Raw genomic sequence first — 25789 nt, 5'->3', positions numbered from 1 at the left:
AAAGCAGAAGGTAATTTTGAAACTTTACTGACTTTCTTGCCCCAAAATCAAGCTTCTTGAGAAGAATAGGGTTTGAGAAAGAAAAGTATTTCTTCCACTTTAGAGGATTTCTCCAGGATAGGGAAAAGAGGGTTTTGTGGTATCCTGAACAGTGATGACTGTACCACTTCCCCAGAAAACATACATAGAAGATGCTTGGCTTGAAAGAAGATAGTTTCTGTGATATATTTAGAGAGTTGGTTCCATGAGTACCAGACTTCTCAATCTTGTAAAAGATTCCAGTTTTCACAGCTTGGCATAAGTTTCTGAGCTGCTGGATCTAAGGCACCAATATAACTTGGACCAGTATTCTCAGCTGTACCCTGGTGACACGTATGCCTGGATGACTAAGGGAAAAAAAGGCTCCTTCTCAGTGACTTCGTAATCTTTGAGATTCCAGAATCTTGACAAGACCTAGTGGGTATGGATGTGGGTGTGCTCCGTGAAAGAATCTTGTCAAATTTTCCATTGACTTGGAGATTAAAAAATTAAGTTTATGTATAGAAAAGAAGAAAGGTTTTTTCTAACTTGCAACTCTATACCGTAATTTATAACCCAAAATATGTTATCAGTAACTAACTTATTCTTACTCCAGACAATTGTCTCAAATTTTTTCTTCCTCAAAGAGAAATTTGCTGAAATGCAGTCACAGCAGTATGAGCCAGGCATCCATAAACTTTTTGAAGATTATGCTTAGCACTGGTTTATTTAGCATCATCTTAAATATACCTTCCTCTCCCAGTGTCAGATTTGAAACTACAAGAAATATTCACAACAGCCAAAGACTTAAAGTGGTAATTTCTGGTACTTAGTATGCATCTCAAAACAGTTGTTAATTATCAAAGCATGAATATTTTAGATCATGAAGATAGTCTGTTGAGTATAAGAAACCTTTCCATTTTGACAGTATACATGTTTATTTTACTCTGATGAAACAGAAATCATGCTTCTTAAATTAAAAAAAAAAAACTGTCTACAATATTATGTTTATGCTAACTATCCTTAAAGTATTCAACCTATATATGAATAAGGTTTTTTATTGAAATTTTCAGACTTTTGAGGAATACTTTGCATCCTAGCCTTTTACCTTACTATTTTATAAACTATAATTTTTAAATGAAAAATGTTTTAATGAAAACTTTAATTTTGCTGCAAACCTAAAACTGCTTTAAAAATATCTATTTTTAAAATTTATTTATTTTTTTACATCTTTATTGGAGTATAATTGCTTTACAATGGTGTGTTAGTTTCTGCTTTATAACAAAGTGAATCAGTTATACATATGTTCCCATATCTCCTCCCTCTTGCGTCTCCCTACTTCCCACCCTCCCTGTCCCACCCCTCTAGGTGGTCACAAAGCACCGAGCTGATCTGCCTGTGCTATGTGGCTGCTTCCCACTAGCTATCTATTTTACGTTTGGTAGTGTATATATGTCCATGCCACTCTCTCACTTTGTCACAGCTTACCCTTCCCCCTCCCCATATCCTCAAGTCCATTCTCTAGTAGGTCTGTGTCTTTATTCCCATCTTACCCCTAGGTTCTTCATGACATTTCTTTTTTTTCTTAGATTCCATATATATGTGTTAGCAAACGGTATTTGTCTTTCTCTTTCTGACTTACTTCATTCTGTTTGACAGACTCTAGGTCAATCCACCTCACTACAAATAACTCAATTTCGTTTCTTTTTATGGCTGAGTAATATTCCATTGTATATATGTGCCACATCTTCTTTATCCATTCATCCGATGATGGACACTTAGGTTGTTTCCATCTCCTGGCTATTGTAAATAGAGCTGCAATGAACGTTTTTGTACATGACTCTTTTTGAATTATGGTTTTCTCAGGGTATATGCCCAGTAGTGGGATTGCTGGGTCGTATGGTAGTTCTATTTGTAGTTTTTTAAGGAACCTCCATACTGTTCTCCATAGTGGCTGTACCAATTCACATTCCCACCAGCAATGAAGAGGGTTCCCTTTTCTCCCCAGCCTCTCCGGCATTTATTGTTTCTAGATTTTTTGTTGTTGGCCGTTCTGACCGGTGTTAAAAAATACTTTAAAAAGTGTCTTTGATAAATATAGAAAATGTTTCTAAATATGAATTGGATTTTACTGATAATTCATTTTGTCATTGCATGCTAATTGTTACATCAGTGCCACCTTTTATGTTATGATGCATGTATACCATTTCCACATGTAATATTCTTTTGTAGTATAATAACATACAAAATTAAAAGTTTTTACACTTACAGCAAGGTGAGTGATCAAAGTGGATCTTTATTTAACACAAATATTACTTGGACACGATAAACACTGAAATGATAGATTCTATATGAATTTTGATATTTTTCTATTACAAGAGAAATACTTTATTGGAGTTTTTAACTGCCAGATCATAAGCAGGTGTCACAGTGGCCACGCAGAATAATGTAAAGAACTTGGTAAAATAAAAGATTTCTGCTCCCAGTACTTAGTGGTTGTGAGTTAGCAGGACTGGGGTTGAGATAGGAGATAGACAGGCCCTAGGCTGAGCTGTTGTAACTGGTTTCTCCAGGCTGAGCAGCTGCAGCTGGTCTCCTGCTGATGCTTCCAGATGGGATACCAGGAGGAGCACTGGGCCCTGATTGGGTGCATTCTTGTGAATTTCCCGGCCTGACACATGCTCAGAGAAGGCCCTTAGTCTAGGGGAAGGACAAAAGGAGGGGGAAGACGCCAGCTGGAATCCATCCTGGCTGATGCGTGCTCACACCAGGACCAAATGTGGAGATGATTGGCCAGAGACGCCCCAGAAAACTGCCCCTATGTAAGCAACGTAAGCCACCCCTACTGGGTGCAACTCACTGTGAGCTCACCTGTGTGCTCTTTGACACGTATTTTGTTTTTTCCACACGTCCTTTGCTTCTAATAAGCGCTTTTATCTTTTTCACAATTTTGGTCTCTTTGCTGAATTGTTTCTTCCAAGAAGACAAGAACTGAGGTCCTTCTTCCATCTTTGCACTGCCAAAATCAGTGTGAGTAATAAGAATCCCTATTTTAATAACTCTTCAGAGTTTTTAAACTCTTCAGATGTTGTTAATAAATTACCTCTGACTACTTTCTACTCTGTATTTGTAAGGAATGCTTTAAATTAGGTAGGTTCCCAAAGGTATTTGTGATATAGTACCTACCTTGGAGGGAAACCTAAACAAAGTCAACTGTACTTTTTGCAATTGAAAATAGAGAGAACTTGTTCTTTTTTCTTTTTTATAAAAGATCAAACTTTCCTACATTTATTTGCTAGAAATTAGCTTCCTGGAAAGGTCTCTTAACTGCTTCTGAGAGTTTCACAGGTTTTGTTGATTATGTGCTAATGAACAGGTCTCTTTGGGTGTTCTCTTCAGGCTTTCCTCTTCTGTCTTACAGTGTCACAGCCATTACTGCTTCAGTGTCAGTGACTGACATTGAAATCTTACATTGGCTCTCCTATGGACTCTGGCTTTATTGGTTTTATCTTAGTGCTTGTTATTCACGCAGCTCCCTAGAAGACCTCACACTGCTGTCCCAGACTCTTATTTCCCCAGAGCCTCACTACTTCCATGTTGATGGTGCTGCCTCTTCTTCATCACCACAAATCAGTGGAAGCTTGGAGCAATTGCCTGCTCCTTGCATCTCTTCAGATGGGCAGGAGCAGAAATTCTACCCTCTTGAGAATTGCTCCAGGTCTCTACCTGTCTGAGAGATGCTTCCAAAGCCTACGTAGGGCATAAACTCTTCCCAGGAACATTAGCTTTGGGGATATCCATTCCTTTAGACAAAACTCCACTAATTTGACCCTGTATACTTTGTCCCAAGTCTGAGTCAATTGATTGTGACCGTGGACACCTTTTTATTCAGTAATCCAGTAATAACGGGAAAAACACACGAAACAATGTAATATTATTTTAGTGGAAATGGCTTTCATACATTAAAGTTAATAAAAGACTTTCAAAGAGATATTTCAGGTTTAATATAGAGTAATCTATTTCAGATTTAATATGTAGTGTGTATTAATGTAATGAAGGTATATTGAGAACCAAAAAGACATTATTAAAATGTGGGAATGAATGAATTAGCTGAGGAACTCACTGTCCTTATGGTGATGCTATGGTAAACAATAAAGTCCCTCTTAAAATTAAAATGAGAAGATGATGAAGACTGGTTTGTGATTTGAAGCATATGGATTTCAGAAGACAAGCAAGACTGTCTAAAACGCTTCGCTAATGTAATTTGCTTTATGAATTTAGTAGTTCTGCTGGTTCCTTCTACTGGAAAAAGTCGATATGATAGTTGCCAAAGGGGCTAGATTTCAGATCTTGCTGTTACCGCCACATCTGCATTGGTATCTCCCATTACATGGCACAGGAAGAGCTATAGTTCATAATACATAATCCCTGTTGTCAGCACAGGATCTGCTTTGAAATTTCAGGAAGTCCTCTAGTCCCTTCTTATGGATTGAATGTTTGCATCCCCTCAGATTTATATATTGAAATCCTATCCCCCAATATTTGCAGATGGGGCTTTGGGGAGTTAATTTGGGTTAGATGAGGTCAGGAGGTTAGGGCCCTCGTGATGGGATAGTTCCCTCCTAAGAAGAGAAACTAGAGAGCTTATTCTTTCTCTCCAAGTACAGGAATTAAGAAAAGGCCATGTGAACCCACAGCAAAAAAAAAAAAAAAAAAAATTTGCAAGCCGGGAAGAGAGACCTTAACAGAAACTTAACTCTGCCAGACCTTGATTTCTCCAGCACTGTGCAAAAAGTGTATATATATATATTTTTTTTTTCTGAAATCTGATTTCAGAAAATATACTGGGAAGATGATAGTATAAATATGGAGTCAAGTTTTATTGTGTGAAGAACTGGAAAGAAAATCATAGGCAGCTATTATTTAAGTAGAATTAAAACAAATCTAAAATCCTTCTACAAGACTAGAAATAACTCTTTAAAATGCTACTCTTATTTTTATGTTAGTAAGTTAGCCACCAATTTACTATCTACTTTAGTATTTTAATGATACTTTAATAGTGCAATAACTTTTCTCCTTAATCATTTAAAACACAGTTGAGCAATTATTTAATTGACTTCATATTTGTAAACTTATTTTTTAAAAGATAATAGCAAATTACAGAACGTTTAAAGAACTCACAATATGCCTCAAGAAAGTTAAAAACATGGTGTATTGGAAGGAAAAATGCAAAGAGAAAAAATCTTGATGCTTTTATCTTATTTCAAATATACATACTGCAGAGTTCATAAAGATTATTTTGATAATGGGTTTAGATTACTTTTTTACCTCCAGGCATTTTCAGTTGTTAATCTACTTCCCTCCGATAGTGCTACATTGAAAAATGTTTTATTTTTAAAGAAAATTTGAAAGTGTTGACTGAAAATATTATCTGCTTGAGGAGAATGTATAAAAGTAAAACAATACCACTTTGATTGTAAAAGAATAATAAGACAATTGAGTATGTTCTTTTTTCCACATCAAACATCAAAACTATCAAAGACAAAATATTACTTATTCAAATAAGGAGTTATTTGACAAACCTTATTTAAAAGGTATTTTTGATGATGTTTATTTCTTTTAGCTATTTTTATATGCTTGAATAAATGTATGCTCATGGAGCTTAATGTTACAAATTTACTTCTGTAAGAAAAAGACTTTTTGAAAGGGAGTAATTATCAGAAACATGGGCTTTGGGTTAGAACTGAGATCTAATTTTGTCACACCACTCACTAGCGTGAGTCTCAGGATAACTTGTATAACCTCTCCAAGGCTTATTATCCTTAAACGACACAGTGTTGTAAGCACTGCATTGGGTAATGTATTAAAGCACTTAACACAATATTTTACAAATAGCAAGCATTAGATTAATCAGCTATTAGAATAGTTCATTTTAGCTATCTTCATTAGACAATTATGTTCTTCATGACAAGAAAATTATCTTTCTGGACAAAAAAAAGACTTTGATGAGCAGAAAAGACACTTGAAATAGTGCTCTAAAACCTTCCCTCAAAAGAGCTAGGGTCATATGGAAAGTGAAGGTGTAAAATGTGGGGAGGTGGGAGGAGCCTTGGTGCAGACCTTCCCTCTTTCTCCACCTGCCCCACTCAGCCCACCTTCTTTCCTCGTGCCATATCTTCTCATATCAGTACATCAAGAGCAGAAATATGGAAGTTTGAACAATCCCTGGTGTATTTTTATTTATTTATTTATTTATTTATTTATTTATTTTTTTTTTTTTGCGGTACATGGGCCTCTCACTGTTGTGGCCTCTCCCGCTGCGGAGCACAGGCTCCAGACGCGCAGGCCCAGCGGCCATGGCTCACGGGCCCAGCCGCTCCGCGGCACGTGGGATCTTCCCGGACCGGGGCACGAACCCACGTGCCCTGCATCGACAGGCGGACTCTCAACCACTGCGCCACCAGGGAAGCCCTAGAAGAAGTATTTGAATTTATCTTTACAAGTGGGCAGAAGTGGTCACATCCATGTTAAGTTGACAAGTTTAAAAATACACCAGGGGGCTACGTGCTGCGGAGCGGCTGGGCCCGTGGGCCGTGGCCGCTGGGCCTGCGCGTCCGGAGCCTATGCTCCGCGCTGGGAGGGGCCGCAGTGGTGGGAGGCCCACGTGCCACAAAAAAAAAAACTTGTCCTAAGTCAGTGGCTGTTGAGTTAGCTTATTTCCCAAAGGTTATGGGAGATATTTCATTTTAATAACTTCATAAAGGAAAGTGAATAAGGAAATATTCATATTTTCATCATGCATATTAATAACCTTCTCTTTACTAAAGATACTTGAGACAGTTAAGTATTCATGCATCTGATATATATGTTGGCCCCTAGGAATTTATTTCATTTGTTCTCTGGCATTTTTCACCCAAGATTCAATGTTTTCGACTACTGGGGTTTAAAGCATTTGAATAATAATCTAAATTAAATGTATTTCCAGTGTTAACTATTGCCATCATGCATTTTATTGCACTTGCAAACATATTTTCTATTATTCTAAGTAAATATAATGGTCTTGTCTGTAATCTCTTGTATGGCCCATGATGCAAGAAGCCTGCTTCAGTAGGTGAGTGATTCTTCTACTTCAGAAACTTATTTTCACGCAGAGACAGACTTGGTGCCATTTTAATTAATGAATGAATTTATTCAACCATCAACATTTCAGTAATGGATTTTGCAGAGCATCATACGCCTGTCTGAAATTTTCTTTGTCAGATACATAATTTTACCTCAAAAATGTGTATAGTTACATGTTAGGTGCCTAATTTCTTCATACACAACAGAATTAGATGATTTACTTAACCCTTCTAAATTTCAGATTTTCTACTTGTAATAAAGAACAAATATTGTCTATCATGTAGGGGTTTTTACAAGGATTCAATGAGATAATGCATAGCATTTATAGCTCTTTATGTAATACTTGACATATAGCAAACTCAGTAATTACGTTTAATTAATTACCATTATCTTAGTGTTGTTAAGCACCCATATCTGGGCGGCACTGAAACTTACATGTTCAAACAGGCTAAATCTTTAGGATCCTTATCTGTCAGTTCCAACATTTGGATCATTCCGGAGTCTAGTTCTGTTGACCACTTTTTCCTTGAATGTGAGTCCAATTTTCCTGTTTCTTTTCATGTCTGGCAATTTTTTATTGTACACTGGACATTGTAGAGTCCATTGTAGGGAGTCTGGATTGGGTTATTCTGTACCTAGTATTGAATTAAACCTGGCAGATAGTTAATTTATTGATAGATCCTTTTGTTCTTGCTGGCTCAGTTTTATTCTTTGTTAAGGTAGGTCTGTTTTGGTTTTGAATTTGTTTTTTTAATATTATTTATTATTTTTTTATTGGAGTATAATTGCTTTACAGAAAATTACAGACCAATATCACTGATGAACATAGATGCAAAAATCCTCAACAAAATACTAGCAAACAGAATCCAACAACACATTAAAAAGATCATACCCCATGATCAAGTGGGATTTATCCCAGGAATGCAAGGATTCTTCAGTATACACAAATCAATCAATGTGATACACCATATTAACAAATTGAAGAATAAAAACCATATGATCATCTCAATAGATGCAGAAAAAGCTTTTGACAAAATTCAACACCCATTTATGATAAAAACTCTCCAGAAAATGGGCATAGAGGGAACCTATCTCAACATAATAAAGGCCATAGAGTACAAACCCACAGCAAACATCATTCGGTGAAAAATTGAATTTGTTCTTAGAGTACATCCCTCACCATAGAGCATGATACTTACCCTTAAGGCTTGGCCTTTCTGAGGTCTCAGCTGAATTCTCAGTGAGGTCTCTCAGCTCTGTCTGGGCTGGAAATCCAGTTGTCTCTCAGCAGTGAATTCTCGTATTAGCTCTCAGTCCAGTAATAGAAGACCTCTCAGCCCAATGAAGTCTGGCCCTGGGCATGTGCAAATCAGTCCTAGCCAAGAGCTCATTGTTAATGCTCATTCAGAAAATGCTCACACCCTCCCACCCCCAAATGAGAAGCTTCCAGTTCTCAGTTACACAAATTGCAGTTACTTAATTAGCTTAGAACTCTAATCTCTACCTCCTCAGATCAGTGAGAACCACTGCTTCACTTGGTCATCTAGTAACTGCTCTCTAGAAAGAAGTGCTATTAGGAAGAAACTGGAATGACCTTGGGTGATCATGAAGCTCATCTTTTATACTGTCTTTTTTTCAAAAATCACAGTCATGCCCTGCTTGCTTTTTAATATGAAAAGAGTTGACTCATATTTTTTTCCAGCTTTATAGTTCTTTTAGAGGCAGAGAAGATGCAGTGCCAATTATTTAGCCATGGTTAGAAGCAGCAATTACATCTATGCATAGCTTTAAATAAATCATACTATTGAAACTGACATTATGGCTTGTTTGAAAATTTATTCCATTTACAAATATTAATTGGCTCTCAAAATGTCTTAGAACAACTTGTTAAAGCCTCGGTAACCATTTAAGGTCTTGCTCTTTTTTCTAACTTTCTAATGAGGTATATTTCAGAGTTAGATTATAAAAATTATCATTCAATCTAGGACTCTTTTGAATGTGAAAGAGTGAAGTATTAAAATTTATATCAGAGTTACCTAGGGCAAACCGTATGGTCACATCAGTTAGCATCCAAAGTTTTAATATAAACCTCTTACTATATACTTGAATCTAAGTATTTCTCCAGTACCATGTATGTTTATCCCAGAGTTTATAGAAATTCTACCAGGAATATAAAGATTTATACCACCAAAACTAAACTCTTCATTTACCTCACTCCTACCTGCTACTAGAATAAACTGTCTTTTCTCTTGTTGTTTCCTATTTCAGTGAATGATCTCACTATTCATCTAGCCATCAAAATAAACTTTTCTAGAAATATATTACATTATTTATTCGCTTATTCTCATACCTCCACTTGGTATTCATGTTCTGTTAGTTCTACATTCTTAAAGATTTGAACTTTCTCTTCCCAAAGATCCTGTTATAGTCCTTGAACAAAGTCTATCTGGACTACTGATGTGGTCTCTTAATTGATATCTCAGTGTCCAGCTTGTAATCTTTTTTCTTTTTTTGTTTGTTTTCTTAGAGGAGTCTTTCTCCAACATTAGTTCTATGCTTGCATCTCTTTAATGGCTTGGAATTATCTTGTAAAGAATATACACATTTCTGGCTTCACAAACATGATTCTACTTGACTTTGCTGTCTTCTTCATCTTCAATTTCTCCCTGTGACCCCTTGAATCCAACATATAAGCTATAATAAAACCTACTTCTTTATTGCTTGCTACTTTTTTATGGACTGTATTATCCTCACCTGTCAGGTACCCTTCTACATGCTTGTATTTGTACATCTAGTTCAAATAATATCTTCCCTGGGAAGCTTTTTCTGACTCATTCTAATGCAGTGACCTCCCAAAGTGTATTGATAGTACTCCTTCCCTTTACAAAACTCCACACCATGCAAACTTCTATCATATTACCTACATACTATTTTAATGGGTTTTTTTCTCTTACTAACCTATAAGACCTGTAAGGATAGGTTCTGTCTGGCTCTCATATTTGTAATACCAAAAATTATCAATTTTATCTAGCATATATTGACTTTAACGTATTTGTTGAATGATTTCACATGTATGTTTAAAATGCAGAGTAGGCTTCTGGATTTATTTCAAATACGCAGTTGAGATTTGGGGGGTTTACATTTACAATTTAGTAGGTCTAAGACTATATATTTCAGGTTATTAGTGGAACCAGCCATCATTCTGGGAAATCATTTATTTGTTCATCAAATATCTGTTAAGCAGTTACTGTTTTATTTTGCAAGCACCACACTGTGTTTGGGGAATTTAAATTAAAAATTATGTAGTCTTCACTCTTAAGAAGTATCTAATATTAGAGACAAGTAACTTAATAATTCTATTTTACTTAATGCCATATGTGATAGAGTGAAGCATAGGGGGTTACATGTGTGAGTGGAAAATCCAAATCAAACTGGGCTGAATCCTGAATTGAATTTTGAAAGAGTCAGATGAAGAATAGAACATAGTAAAAAAAATATATCTTATGCATATGTATGGAAGAAAATATAGTCTATACCTACTAGGGCAAGTATACCTATGTACCTGTATATGTATTTAGTGAAAGCAAATAGCAGTTTCATATTACAACATTTTTAGCACATATCATTTGATGAGAGTCAGTAGAGTCCCCCATAACCCAATGAAATGTAAAGTAGCATCAACTTAAAAATTACTGCCTATTTTGCTTTTAGGACGATTAGCCAGAAGTAAATCACTTTTCAGTATAATTGATTCTTCTCAGAATTCATTAGTATTTGCAGGAAGAAGAAACAGTAAACGTAGTACATGGAAGCTAAATATGCCTGCCACATAAAACAAAAACAAGAGCAAAAAACCTCCACACATACCAAAGTATTATCTTTAGGCTTTCCCTAAACAGAAAATGGCAGGAGAATCAAGAAATTCTCTCTACCTTTACTGGGCATTATCCCTTCCACATGTTGAGAGTAATCAGAGCTACTTGGAGGTAAAATAGGGTTTTATGTCTGGGAAAGGATGCTTCTTATAAAAATTGGTTTAAAATCTAGACTTTATAGTATTCAACAAATTGTAGAACTGGATGAGACCTTATCAATCATTTAACGTAGCGTTTCTCAGTCATGCCTGATCATATATATTACCTGCGTCACTGATTAAAATTATGGCTACGCGGCATCTCCTCTGGAATTTAAGTTGTCATATTTGGGACGGTGCCTAGAACTTTGTGTTTTAGAACAACCTGGGTCAGTGTTTCCTAAATTTCTATGGTGCTAAAATCATTTGGGATTCTCATTAACCATACAAATTTCCAAGAGCCTGAAACTCATAACATCAGAACCTCTAGGGGAGCAGGCTGTGAAGCTGCATGTTTAACAAGATTCCTAGGTTTTTATTATCAGAGAAGTTTGGGAAACATTAATATATTTAATTGGTTTATTTTATAATCTGAACAAATTGAGAGGGTTAGGGTAACACTATGAAGGAGTGGGAAAGAATCAGCATTTTACTAAGGGAGATATTTTGATTCTTATTATTTTTATAAGATTAAGAAAATCAGGCTTAAGAGAGTTAACCAGCTTGCTAGAATAATGAAAACTAGAAAATAATGGAGTGAGAATTTGCACCCAGCCAGCCTGGTTTTGTGTTACTTATTCCTTCATAATATATCATCCTATGATGGACTTAAAAGGCATATATTCAAAATTTTTTGTTACTACTAATGTAGTACTGAATTATAATCATTATGATACCCACCATGAAACAAAGACATAGGTCTTGAGTGGGAGAAAAAGCAGGTAAAATCAGAGCTAGCAGACTGGAAATTCTGTATAAAATACTATTTGAATGTGTGAGTAGTAAGGAGTATATTCTCTTATGTTTCTACTTCTTCCCATAAGGAAAAGGAAACTTCTTCCTCTGTACCATTCTCCATTCCATGCTTACTAGTTCCTTTTCTAGATAGGAGATGTGATGCCGGTATGATTGGTCAAAGTTTGAGACATTTTATGAGCCACTTTTCACAACTGAATTGTATTTCTGCAAGGAAAGGAACCACAAATGTGGGATATCTCTTCCAGCATGCTTGTCCTCCTGCTGATTGGTCAGGTAAATGGGATATTCTGCCCCTGAGACTCAGACTTTTTAGTCTACATGAAAGGAGTTAGATGACTGTCTTGGTTTGTTCAGGCTGCTATAACAGAAATACCACAGAATGGGTAGCTTAAACAATACACATTTATTTCTCACAGTTCTGGAGGCTGGGAAGTCCAAGATCAAGGCATTGGCAGGTTAGTTGTCTCCTGAGGACCAGCTTGTTTTCTTGCTGTGTCCTTATATTGGCAGAAGGGGTCAGAGAGCTCTCTGGGGTCTCTTTTATAAGGGCATTGATCTCTTTTATAAGGGCATTGATCCCATTCATGAGGGCTTCGCTTCATGACCCAATCACCTGCCAAAGGGCTGATCACACTGAGATGTTAGGACTTCAACATAAAAATGTTTGACACAAACATTCAATCCACAACAATGACTCTGTAACCACTGGCATTTATGCCAGCACTACTCAATTGGGTTATATATATATGATATAGCTTTATCTGTACACCCCCATGTGGTATGCAAATAATATAATTTTCTGAGTGCATTATAGGAGAAAATTTGTATTTGAAAATATCCAGTGATAGAAAAGTTATTGCTTCATGGAACTGTAATTTGTTTTTCAGAGAGCTTAGGCTGTTGAAAAAGTCTTTCTTTATAATATACTGAAATCTGTCTTGGCTTCCAACTTGAGCACCAGTTTTACTTTCTAGAATGTCTGTCAAATTACAGTTCTTAGCTATTAAAGTGAACATTATTAAACACATGTCATGTGTCAACATTATGCTAAAAATATAAATGCTCATATATCACTTAATCTTTGTAACATCCTTCAGTGCATGATTTATTATTACATTTTTTCAGATAAATACGCACTAAGAAATAAAGAAACTTTCTCATTGCTGTATAGCTATTTAAGTGACAGATTTAGTTCTGAAACCCATGCTGGTCTAAGGTAAAGCTGTGTCCACCAAAATGGCTATTTCATGTGGTTAAATTTATTTTTGCATGGACTTTTTTTATTAGGCTTAAGAAAATGCTTCATTAGAAACTAAAGATATACATTTCAAAGTGTTAAAGATTCTGACTTGGCTATCAAAGCTATATGGTGAATATACACGCACAAACACACACATAAATATACATTATGTAAATACTATATACACAGACATATAGATACTATATACATAGTATAGCGTACGGTATAATATATGGTATCTATATTATATATGTAGTGTAGTGTATAGGATATACTATACACTATATATAGTATAATATGTGGTTTCTATATAGTGTATATTTATTTATATATATACACACAATTATATATATACTGTCTACTATACTATATGTACTATTACATTATACTACATATATACTGCACATATGAATATACTATATAGATACTGTTTTATACACACACACACAATGATAATGGGAAAAAGTAGCATTGTTAATTATGACCTTGCAAAATATATATATATATTTGTCCAAATATATGATTTCTACCAGATATCCAGGAAGTAGATGTCTTCATCAATGCTTTATTCTTTTCTAAAAAAGATATATGGGGCTTCCCTGGTGGCGCAGTGGTTGAGAGTCCACCTACCGATGCAGGGGACACGGTTCGTCCAGGAAGATCCTACATGCCATGGAGCAGCTGGGCCCGTGAGCCATGGCCGCTGAGCCTGCGCGTCCGGAGCCTGTGCTCCGCAACGGGAGAGGCCGCAGCAGTGAGAGGCCCGCGTACTGCAAAAAAAAAAAAAAAAAAAAAAAGATATATGGTAATTTTTCTGAATAAGAGAGTACTCATTATATATTCTTACTTGACTTAGTAATAGACTCTCCTATTTCTTCCTCATCTCTTCCATCAAGTACATTATATAAATGGAATTATATAGTATTTGTCTTTTTGTGGCCAGAATGTTTCACTTAGAATAATGTCCTCAAGACTCACCCATGTTGTAGTGTATGTCAGAATCTTCTTCCTTTTTAAGGCTGAAAAATATTCTCTTGTTATGTATATACCACATTTTGCTTATCCATCCATACAACAGACACGTGGGTTGCTTTGTGAATACATTTTAGCTTTTGTGAATAATGCTGTGATAAGCACAGGGATACAAATTCCTCTTCAAGACCCTGCTTTCAATTTTGGGGGGTATATACCCATAAGTGGAATTGCTGGATCATATGGAAATTGTATTTTTAATATTTTTAGAAACCGACATGCTGTTTTCCACAGTCTCTATACCATTTTACATTACTACTACCAGTGACAAAGTTCCAGTTTCTCTTTATCTTCAATAATACTTGCTATTTCCTGTTTTGATTTGTTTTGCAGTAGCCACCCTAATAGGTATGAAGTGGTATCTCATTGTAGTTGTGATGTGCATTTTTCTAATTAGTCATGCTGAGCACCTTTTCATGTACTTATTGGCCATTTGTACATCTTCTTTGGAGAAATATCTATTCAAGTCCATTGCTCATTTATTAATTGATACTTATGTCAAATCATGTTTATTAATTGGTGTTGAACTTTAGGAGTTCTCTGTATATGCTGGTTATTAATACATTTTCAGATATATGATTTGCAAGTATTTTCTCCTATTCTGTGGGATGCATTTTCATTCTGTTGACAGTAGAAAAATTTACTTTTCATGTAAAAAATTTTTTAATTTTCATGAATTCTGATTTGTCTATTTTTTGTCTTCTGTTGCTTGTGCTTTTGATGTTGTATTCACAATATCATTGCCATATCCAATGTTGTGAAGCTCTTGTGCTGTTTTATTTCAAGAGTTTTATACCTTAGGTCTTACATTTAGGTCCTTGAATCATTTTGAGTTAATTTTTGTATGTGATGTTAGGTAAGGATCCAGCTTCATTCCTTTGTATGTGGATATCCAGTTTTCCAGCACCATTTGTTGATAAGGCTGTCCTTTCCCCATTGAATGATCTTGAAACCCTTGTTGAAAATAATTTGACCATATATGCAAGGGTTAATTTCTGGGTTCTCTATTTTATTCCATTGGTCTATATGTCTGTTTTTGTCCCAGAAACACACTGTTTTGATTACTTAAGCTTTATAGTAAGTTTTGAAATCAGTAAGTGTGAGTCCTCCAGCTTTATTCTTCTTTGTGAATTTTAGATGGGTTTTTCTATTTCTGCAAAAAAATGTCTTTGGGATTTTCATAGGGATTGTGTTTAAACCATAGAAAGATTTGGGTAGTCTTATAAGATTTCCAGTCCATGTACATGGAATATGTTTCCATTTATTTATGTCTCCTTTAATTTCTTTCAGCAGTGTTTTATAGTTTTCTTTCACCTTCTTACGTTAATTACTAAGTATTTTATTCATTTTAATACTGTTATAAATGGAATTGTTTTCTTAATTTCCTTTTTGGATTATTCATTGTTAGTGTATGAGCATACAATTATTTTTTGTCTGTTGGCTTTGTATGGTGCTACTTTGCTGAATTCATTTATTAGTTCTAACAATTATTTTTGTGTGTGTGGAATCTTTGGTTTTATACATGTGAAAGCATATCTTCTGTGAACAGAGATAATTTTACTTCTTTCTTTCCAACTTGGATGACTTTTGTTTCTTTTTCTTGCCTAATTGCTTTGGTTAAAACTTCTAGGACTATGTTAAATAAAAGTGGCAAAAGCGGGCATGCATACCTTTTTCTGAATCTTAGAGAAAAAGCGTTCAGTCTTGCAGCATTGAGTATGATGCTTGCTGTGCATTTTTCATATATGGCTTTTGTTATGTTGAGGTGGTTCCTTCTATTCCTCCTTTGTTGAGTGTTTTATCATGAAAAGATATAAAATTTTGTCAAATGCTTTTTCTGCATCAATTGAGATGATTGTGTGTGTGGTTCTTTTTCTTCATTCTGTTAATGTGGTGTATTACATTCATTGGTTTTTGTATACTGAACCATACTTGCATTCCTGTAATAAAACCCACTTGATCATGGTGTATAATTCTTTTACTATACTGCTGAATTTGGCTTGTTATTATATGATTAAGGATTTTTGCATCATTGTTCATGAGGACTATTGCTCTGTAGTTTAATTTCTTTCTTTCTTTTTTTCTATAATGTCTTTGTCTTTGATATCAGGATAATACTGGTCTCAAAAAATGAGTTAGGAAGTACTCTCTCCTCTTCAATTTTTGGAAAAGTTTGAGAAGTATAGATGTTCATTAAATGTTTGGTAGTATTCATCAGTGAAACCATCATGTCTAGGGCTTTTCTTTATAGAGAGATTTTTTGATCACTGATTCAGTATTTTTCTAGTTGTAGATATATTCAGATTTCTACTCAGATCTATCCAGATCTATTTCTGTTTCTTCATGATTTAGTCTTGGTAGTTTTTGTGCATCTTAGGTTATCAAATTTGTTGCATGCAGTTGTTCATAGTACTCTTATAATCCTTTTTATTTCTGTAGAATTGGTAATCATGTACCCAATCACTTTCATTTCTGATTTTGGTAATTTGAATCATCTTTCTTTTTTTCTGAGTCCATTCAGCTAAATGTTTCTTAATTTTGTTGATCTTTTTAAAAAACTAACTTGTGGTTTCAATTATTTTCTCTATTGTTTTACTATTCTCTATTTTATTTACTCTAATCTTTACTATTTATTTCTTTCTGTAGCTTTGGGTTTAACATTTTCTTTTTTCTTTTTCTGTAAGTTATAAAGCTATGTTGTTGAGTTGATATATTTCTCATTTTTTAATGTAAATGTGTACAGCTATAAATTTTAGCACTGCTTTTGCTGCATCTCTTATTTTGGTATGCTGTGGGATTTTTTTCATTTTAATTCATTTCTAAGTATTTTCTAATTTTCCTTGTGATTTTTTCTTTGATCCACTGGTTGTTTAAGAGCTTATCCTTAAATTTCCAAAACTTTGTGAATTTTCCAGCTTTCCTTCTGTTACTGATTTCTAATGCAGACAATACATGTATGATGTTTATCTTTTCAAATCTATAGACACTTAACTTGTGCCCTAACATACAGTCTATCCTAGAAAATGTCCCACATGCACACAAGAAGAATGTGTATTCTGTTTTTGTTGGGTAGAGTGTTCTATGTACGTCTCTTAGATTTAGTTGATTTACTGTGTTGTTGAAGTCCTCTACTTCCTTACTTGTCTTCTGTGTAGTTATTTTACCCAGTATTGAGTGTGGGGTATTGAAGTCTCTAACTATTTTTAGATAACTGTCGATGTCTCTTTTCAATTCTGTTCATTTTTGCTTCATGTATTCTGATGGTCTGTTTTTAGGTCTGTAATATTTATACTGGTTATATCTTCTTGCCATTTGGAATCTTTTATTAATATATAATCTTTTATAAACTTTTTTGATTTAAAGTCTATTTTTTCTGCTCTCTTCTGGTTATTTGTATGGAATGTGTTTTCACATCTTTTCGCTTTTAACCTATTTGCGTCTTTGGGTCTAAAGTGCTCTGACAGAGGGCATATTGTCAAATCATGTTTTCTTTTTATCCATCCTACCAATATTTGTCTTTTGATTGGAGAGTTTAATTGATTTACCTTTAAAGTAATCACTGATAAGGAAAAACTTAATTCTGCTATTTTGCTGGATGTTTTCCATATATCTTATAGGTTTTGTGTCCCTCATTTCCTGCATTACTATTTTCATTTGTGTTTAGTTGATTATAAAAAATATTTAAATTTATTCATTTCATTTTGTCTATATTATATAAATATGTACTTTTGTGGTACATGGGGATTACATTTAACATCCTAAAATTATAACACTCTCATTGGAATTGATACAAAATTAATTTCAAGAGTACACAAAATACCCTGCTGTTTTACAGCTTCAACCCCATCTTTGTTCAGTGTTGATATCACACCATTACAGCTGTATATATTCTATGCCCTAAAACATAAATTAATTATCTTAAATGCATTGATCTCTTAAATTATGTAGAAACAAAATATAGAGTTACAAACTAATGTTAAAATAATCCTGGCTTTCAGACTAATTTTTTTTTTACTGTGTTAGTCTCTTAAATCATATACAAAATGAAAGGTGGAGTTACATTCCATTGTCATGATAATACTAGCTTTCATAATTGCCCATATATTTAACTTCACAGAGATCTTTATTTCTTTATATAGCTTCAAACTACTGTCTAGCATTTTAACCTGAAGGACTCCCTTTAGCATTTCTTGCAAGGCAGGTCTAATGGTAACAAAGCCCCTCAACATCTGTTTATCTTGGAATGTCTTAATTTCACCCTCACTTTCAAAGGAGAGTTTTTCTGGATATGGAATTTTTGTTTGCTAGTTTTTTGGTTTTTTGTTCTTCCTTTTAGTATTGTGAATATACTGGCCCACTGCTCTATGGCCTCCAAAGTTTCTGATAGAAAATCTGCTGATAATCTTATTGAGGATCACTTATAAGTGTTATGTCATTTCTCTCTTGTTGCTTTGAAGATTTTCTCATTGTCTTTTGAAAGTCTGATTTTAACATACCTTGGTGTGAGTCTCTTTGAGTTCATCTTACTTGGAGTTTGTTGAACTTCTTGAATGTTTATATTCATGCCTTTCATAAAATTTGGGAAATTTTTAGCTATTATTTCTTCAATTATTCTCTGTGTTCCTTTCTCTCGCTCTCCTCTTTCTGGGAATCCTACAATATGTATATTAGTCTAGTTGATGATGTCCCACACGTCCCTTAAGCTCTGCTCACATTTCATCAATATTTTTTCTTTCTGTTCCTCAGACTTGATAATTTCTATTGTTTTATCTTTGAGTTCATTGATTCTTTCATATGCCTGCTTTAAATCTTAAATCCTCTAGTGAATTTTTTTATTTCAGTTATTGTACTTTTCAGCCTCAGAATTTCTTTTTGGTTTCCTTTTAGATTTTTTATCTCTTTGTTAATATTTTCATTATTTTCAAATATTATTTTCTTGACTTTCTGCATATCTTTCTTTAGTTCTTTGAGATCTTTATTATATCTGTTTTGAAGTCTTTGTCTAGTAGATTGCCATCAGGTTTTTTCTAGGGATGATTTCTGCTGATTTTTTTCCTTTGAATAAGCTGTACTTTCCTGTTTCTTTGTATGCTTCATAACTTTTTGTTGAAACTTGGTATTTGCACCTAATAGCGTGATAACTCTGGAAATCTGATTCTCCCGTCACCAGGATTTTCTGTTATTTGTTGTTGTTTTTAATTGTTGTAGGCTATCTCTGTACCAAGTATCAGCCTAAGGGGTAAATTTCTCAGGCCTTTTCTGAGCCTGAACCTTTTCCTGGGCATAGAGAATGGCTTTCTAATGTCCTTCATAAATGTGGTTGCTTTTCAATGCCATAGTCTTTAATGTCTCCCTTCAAAAAGGAGAAAAAAGATAAAAGTAAAGGGGGGGAAATGGGCACCAGCCCTTTAAAACTCCTGGAATCTGCTTCAACCAGAGTGGAGTGGCTCTCAGTGATGTGGGAAGGCACAACCATAATGACTGCCCACCTCTTTTTCTGCACTTCTAAGATCAGAAGCAGAAATCATTGATTACAACACATCTTTTTCTTTTAATCTTTTGTTTCTTTTCCCATTTAGTTTATTAGAGAATATTAAGTAGAGTTCCCTATGCTATACAGTAGGTCCTTATTGGTTATCTATTTTAAATATAGTACTGTGTATATGTCAATCCCAAACTCCCTATTTATCTGCCCCCACCCCACACCAACTTTCCCCTTTGGTAACTGTAAGTTTGTTTTTGAAGTCTGTAAGTCTGTTTCTGTTTGGTAAATAAGTTCATTTGTATAATTTTCTTTAGATTCCACATAAAAGCCATAACATATGATATTTGTCTGACTTACTTCACTTAGAATGATAATCTCCAGGTCCATCCACGTTGCTGCAAATGGTAGTATTTCATTCCTTTTCATGGCTGAGTAATATTCCATTGTATATGTACCGCATCTTCTTTATCCATTCATCTATTGATGGACATTTAGGTTACTTCCATGTCTTAGCTATTGTAACTATTGCTGCAATGAACATTGGGGTGCATATATCCCTTTGAACCATGGTTTTCTCTGGATACATTCCCAGGAGTGGGATTGCTGGATCATATGGTAGCTCTATTTTTAGTTTTTATTAAGGAACCTCCGTACTGTTCTCCATAGTGGTTGTACCAATTTAGATTCCCACCAACAGTGTAGGGGGGTTCCTTTTTATCCACAGCTTCTCCAGCATTTATTGTTTGTAGACATTTTGGTGATGGTCATTCTGACTGGTATAAGGTGATACCTCATTGTAGTTTTGATGTTCATTTCTCTAATAATTAGCAATGTTGAGCATCTTTTCATGTGCCTCTTGGCCATCTGTATGTCTTCTTTGGAGAAATGTCTATTTAGGTCTTCTGCCCATATTTTGATTGGCTTGTTTGTTTTTTGGATATTGAGCTGCATGAGCGGTTTGTAAATTTTGGAGATTAATCCCTTGTCAGTTGCATCATTTGCAAATATTTTCTCCCATTCTGTGGGATGGAAACCATAAACAAAATGAAACAACACAGGTCTTTGATATTTGGAGCTCAGGATCCTTTTTGCCCACCTTGGCTGACACAAGCTGCCTGCAAGCTGCTCCTAGAATGTGTGTATTGCCTCCTGGCATTGGCCTGGGGATGGAGGATGGGTAGATGCTACTATGCTAACAGCTGAAATTGACTAAAATTAATTTCAATTTACCATTGGGTTTCCCCCTGGAAGGTACAAGCCTTCAGTAGACTCCTGAATTACAAAATAGTTACATCAAAGAGATTTTGTCACTGTAATTGTTGTCTAGGTGTGAAAAAAAGATTCCTAGTGCTTCCTATTCCACCTTCTTCACAGAATCCTCTCTATCTTACTGCTTTTTAAAGTAAGAGGTTTATGTACAATATATTATACTTGTAATTGTAAGGTACCACTGAAATAGTGAGTAAATCTGTGTTTAGTCTCTTTGTTTTCCTTTTTAAAAAACATTTCTGTCTGATGATCTCTTTGAATTATCCCAAATTCACAGTGATTGAAGTATGCTGTAATGTCTGAAATAATTACAGAACACACAACAAACAGTTAAATTGATGTAATGTGGATATCTTGTGATGTAATGTGGATATCTGTAATGTGGTTTTTCTTTCATATTACCAAGTTTTGTATCTTCTCTAATTTTGGGTATGGTAATTTTCTCTCAAGCAATAAAAACATCCTATTGTGGATATTTAGAATCAGCCCAAAAGAATTGATAGGTTCTAATATTCATTTCAGGAAATGTCTCCCAATAATAAAATACTATTACTATGAAGTGAATTTTAAAAAAACCCAAAAAACATTGTTACTCCTTCTGTTGAATCACTACTATTGAGAAAATCAATACTAACTTACAATTTTCTAACATAGTCAAGACTGAGTTTTCTGGTGATTAAATGTAGAGATATTTCTTACCTAGACTCACAAATAGAAAGAAATGCCAGTGGAAGAAATTTATAGCAGAAAAAAATTGGAATACCTAGTATAGTAGATATGAGCATGTGGTACATGTGATCACATGTACATACAATCTACTACTGGATGTTAGTGTAAGTGTCTTCTGTTTCGTTGTGGTGTTTTGGTATGTTATTTTAATTTTTTTTGTTTTTAGGAATCCTTTCAAAATTATTTTGTTGTGTCTACTGCTGCTACAAAATTGTGTGCTTGTGTGTGTTGGCTGCTATTATTAATTAAGGACTATTCAAGCATTTATTAAACAATAAGGAAATGATATTTTGATATAGCAAAAGCTATTAAAATATTTTTTTTCATATTCTTTGCCAATTAGACAAGTTTGTGTAGGGTTTAATCTCACAATTTTTCTATTTTCTAGGAAAAGTGCAATACAGTTTTATATATTGGGCATGGGTAAGAGATAAATTTATGAGACTTAGGTTGGGGCTTATATAAGCTCATGGAATTTTAGAACTAAGAGATGTCAAATTCAATCCCTTTATTTTAAAGAGAAAAAATTCTGAGGCTTAGAGAGCTGAAGAGAATTGTTCTCTTATATTCAAGGTTAGGCAGTTATTAAGGCGTAAGCTGGATCTCAGAGAAAAATAGGATTTAACAACATTGGATAAGAAAAGAATATTTCAGAGACATGGAAGCCTGTGAAAAAAAGGATAATAAGTATGATGTTTTTACTGGTGCCAATAGGGATAACTATAGGTAAAGGTTATAGGCAGGAAGACACTTTGAATATAAGCCTGAGAATTTATATAATTACAGAACACACAACAAACAGTTAAATTGATATAATGTGGATAACTATCATTTGGTTTTCCTTTCCTCCTGAGATCTAGATAAAATTGCCTTCAAATACTCTCCCACTTATTTATTGCCATGGGAAGCCCAGAGTCCACAGCAAGATTTCTGCACATACCTTGAAGGCTGAATTTCATATTATTCTCCTCGACTCTGTACTCTGGATTCCCTTTGAATTAGTTTGGGTTGTGGGTTGTCTTGCCATACATATCTCTGTGTATTGTTGTTTCCTCAGTTTCCACAAACCTACCTGCACGTTGGGAGCTTCAATTCTCTGCACCCCAAGTCTCTTTTCCAAAGGAACCTATTGGGTCATTTTTCACTGTTTCTTTAAGGACAAATATTTTCCCGTGTACATCAGTTTAGATAGTATTTTATTATTCATTCAAAAGGGATCAGGTACTCTACATAGTTCTGCATCTTGCAATTTTCCTTTAATACCATACAGTGAAGTATTTTGTTATCAGTACACACCAAGCCGTTTAATCTGAAAATATTTTGCATATTACTCTATCTTACGTATATAGCTCAGTTTATTTACTGGAATTATATTACTGGGCAAGAGCTTTCCTGTGTGCTTATACATATGAATCCAAGTATACTTTGTATTTTTTTCTAAGTAAGTTTTTATAATTGTATCTTTAAGGTGAATTCTTGGTGGTGTGGTGCTTGTTCAAAGACATTCTTATTTTTATGACAATGAATTGTCAATAAGTTTTTAAAATTTGCACTAATTCTTGACTCCACTAAATGTATATGAGTGCAAGCTTACACTTCAGTGATAGAAATGAGTATCATTTCATCGCTTAGGTGGAAATAATATTCAATTTTTTGACCATTTGTATTTCTTTTTCTATACAGTATCCCTTGTTCTATCCTTTTCCTGTTTCATAATTTGGTTATACTTTTCTAATTCATTGTATGAGTCTTTTGAAATTAGGGATGTAATCCTATTTCTGCCATATCTTTTAAAAATATTTTTCCCAGTCTAGCTCTTATATTTAGATCTTTGATCCATTTTGAGTTAATTTTTGTGTATGGTGTGATCTTTATTTATTTTTAAATGCTGACTTCTCATCAGCTGACAGTTATAATGTGCATTTTCCTACTCGTTTTCTGCTATATTGAGTTATTCTTGCATTTCTGTGATTTATGTTTTATAAATTTTATTGATTACATATTGTGATATTTATGTATTTAAGACAGTGATGTTTTGATTAAATCCTTTATTACGATAAAGTGAACCTTTTTGTGCCTTTTAACATTTTACACAAATTAAAGTTTGGTATTAATACCATAACTGTCTGAAATCTGTTTGTATTTGTCTGGCAAGTCTCCTTTCAGTATTTTCTTGTTTGTTTTTTCTCAGTCACCTACCTTATACATATCTCTTTTAGCAAATAAGTTCCTTTTTTTCCTTTCTTTTTATTTTTGTGATTATCTGTGCCTCTCTTTCTTTAACTGAGAATATTTGATAAGTGTTTATTGTTGCAACAGTAAATCAAGGGTCTCCAGAGAAACAGAATCCATAGGAGATATAAAAATATATAGATATTGCATATATAGTTACCACATATATGGAGATTATTATAGGAATTCACTCAAGTGATTATGGACACCAAGTCCCACAGTTTGCTTTCTACAAGGTGGAGAAAGCTTGTAATTCAGTCAGAGTCTGAAGGCCTGAGTACCAGGGGAGCAAATATGTAATTCCCAATCTAAGTCCAAAGTCCCGTGAACCAGTAGTACTAATATCTGAGGGCAGGAGAAGATGGATGTCTCAGTTCAAGCAAAGAGCAAATCTGCCTTTTCTATGCCTTATGTTCTATTCAGGCCCTCAGTGAATTGGATGATGCCCATCTGAATTGGTGAAGGCATCTTCTTTACTCAGTCTACTGATCCAAATGCTAATTTCTTCTGGAAACATTCTCACAGACATACCCAGAAATAATGTTTTACCAACTCTCTTAGCATTTCTTAGCCCAATCAAGTTGAGACATAAAATTAACCTACACATTTGTCACCATGTACTTTATCATTTTAAAATTTACTTTTTTTCTTTGTTTTTTTCACTTCAATTATGATTTGATTCCTTGATTTATTTACGTTATTTACCTTCTGGTAATATGAATTTGGCTATTTTAATTGCTATCTTTTTAACTTTATAAAAACTAACTTTATATTTTACTTAACCCAGTTGATGAGCATCTTTAATGCTCATCTATTTGCAACTTTGAAAAACAGAAAAGTTAAAACACTAATATTTCCTATTATCTCCATTACTTCCTCAACCTTCCATTTTTGTTGGTTATTTTCTTCCTTATTGAAAGTTAGCTGATTATTATAATTATGACATTAAATCATATACTTAAATCTTTTTTTTTTTTTTTTTTTGGTTTATCCACCCTAATCATCCTTATCTCTTGTAAGTGTTGGTTTCCCACCCAGTATCCATTCTACTGTCTCCATTTCCTCCCTCCCTCTGCCTTCCTAACAGATCTGTTTTGTACAAATGTTTACCTTGCCCCACATAGCAATGTGGCACAGGGGATGCTGTGTCTGCACTCAGGTATTGAACCTTCTTAGTCTATATATGCCAATCAGCAAATGCCTTTCCTTTTGATGGCAATTATTAGCATAACAGTAAGCACGTGAGTTATGTCACCCCAATTTCATTGAAAGAAAGAAATAATACTTCATGGTTGTAGGAAAGCTTTGCTCTGACTCTATACTGTCAATGTGAGGGGGAAAAAGGGAGGGTACATAACTTGGATTGCTCCTAGAAAGCTGCTTACAATGAAAAGAAGTAGACTTAGAATTAAGCCAAAGCTGAAGATTGTGAAATAGAGAGACAAAAAGATGCTGGGTCTTTGATGACATTATTGAGGTGCTGATTGTACCATGTGTGGAGGATTCACTAACTCTGGAATTCTAGGCATGTGAGGCAGTTAATATCCTCATTATTTGAATGAATTTTTATGAGGCTTTGTGAAAGTCAATATGAGCATAATGAAATAAAATTATATTTATTCACATTCTTCTTCACCTTTACCTCTCAATTTAATTACATTTTAATTCTTACATTATTAAGATTTTAAACTTCAAATCTATCATTATGCTTCTTCTCATAGATTTTTTTTTTACATCTTTATTGGAGTATAATTGCTTTACAATGGTGTGTTAGTTTCTGCTTTATAACAAAGTGAATCAGTTATACATATACTTATGTTCCCATATCTCT

Source organism: Phocoena sinus, chromosome 16, assembly GCF_008692025.1.
Source record: "Phocoena sinus isolate mPhoSin1 chromosome 16, mPhoSin1.pri, whole genome shotgun sequence".
NCBI lineage: Eukaryota > Metazoa > Chordata > Mammalia > Artiodactyla > Phocoenidae > Phocoena > Phocoena sinus.
Note: the sequence above shows the minus strand (reverse complement) of the source record.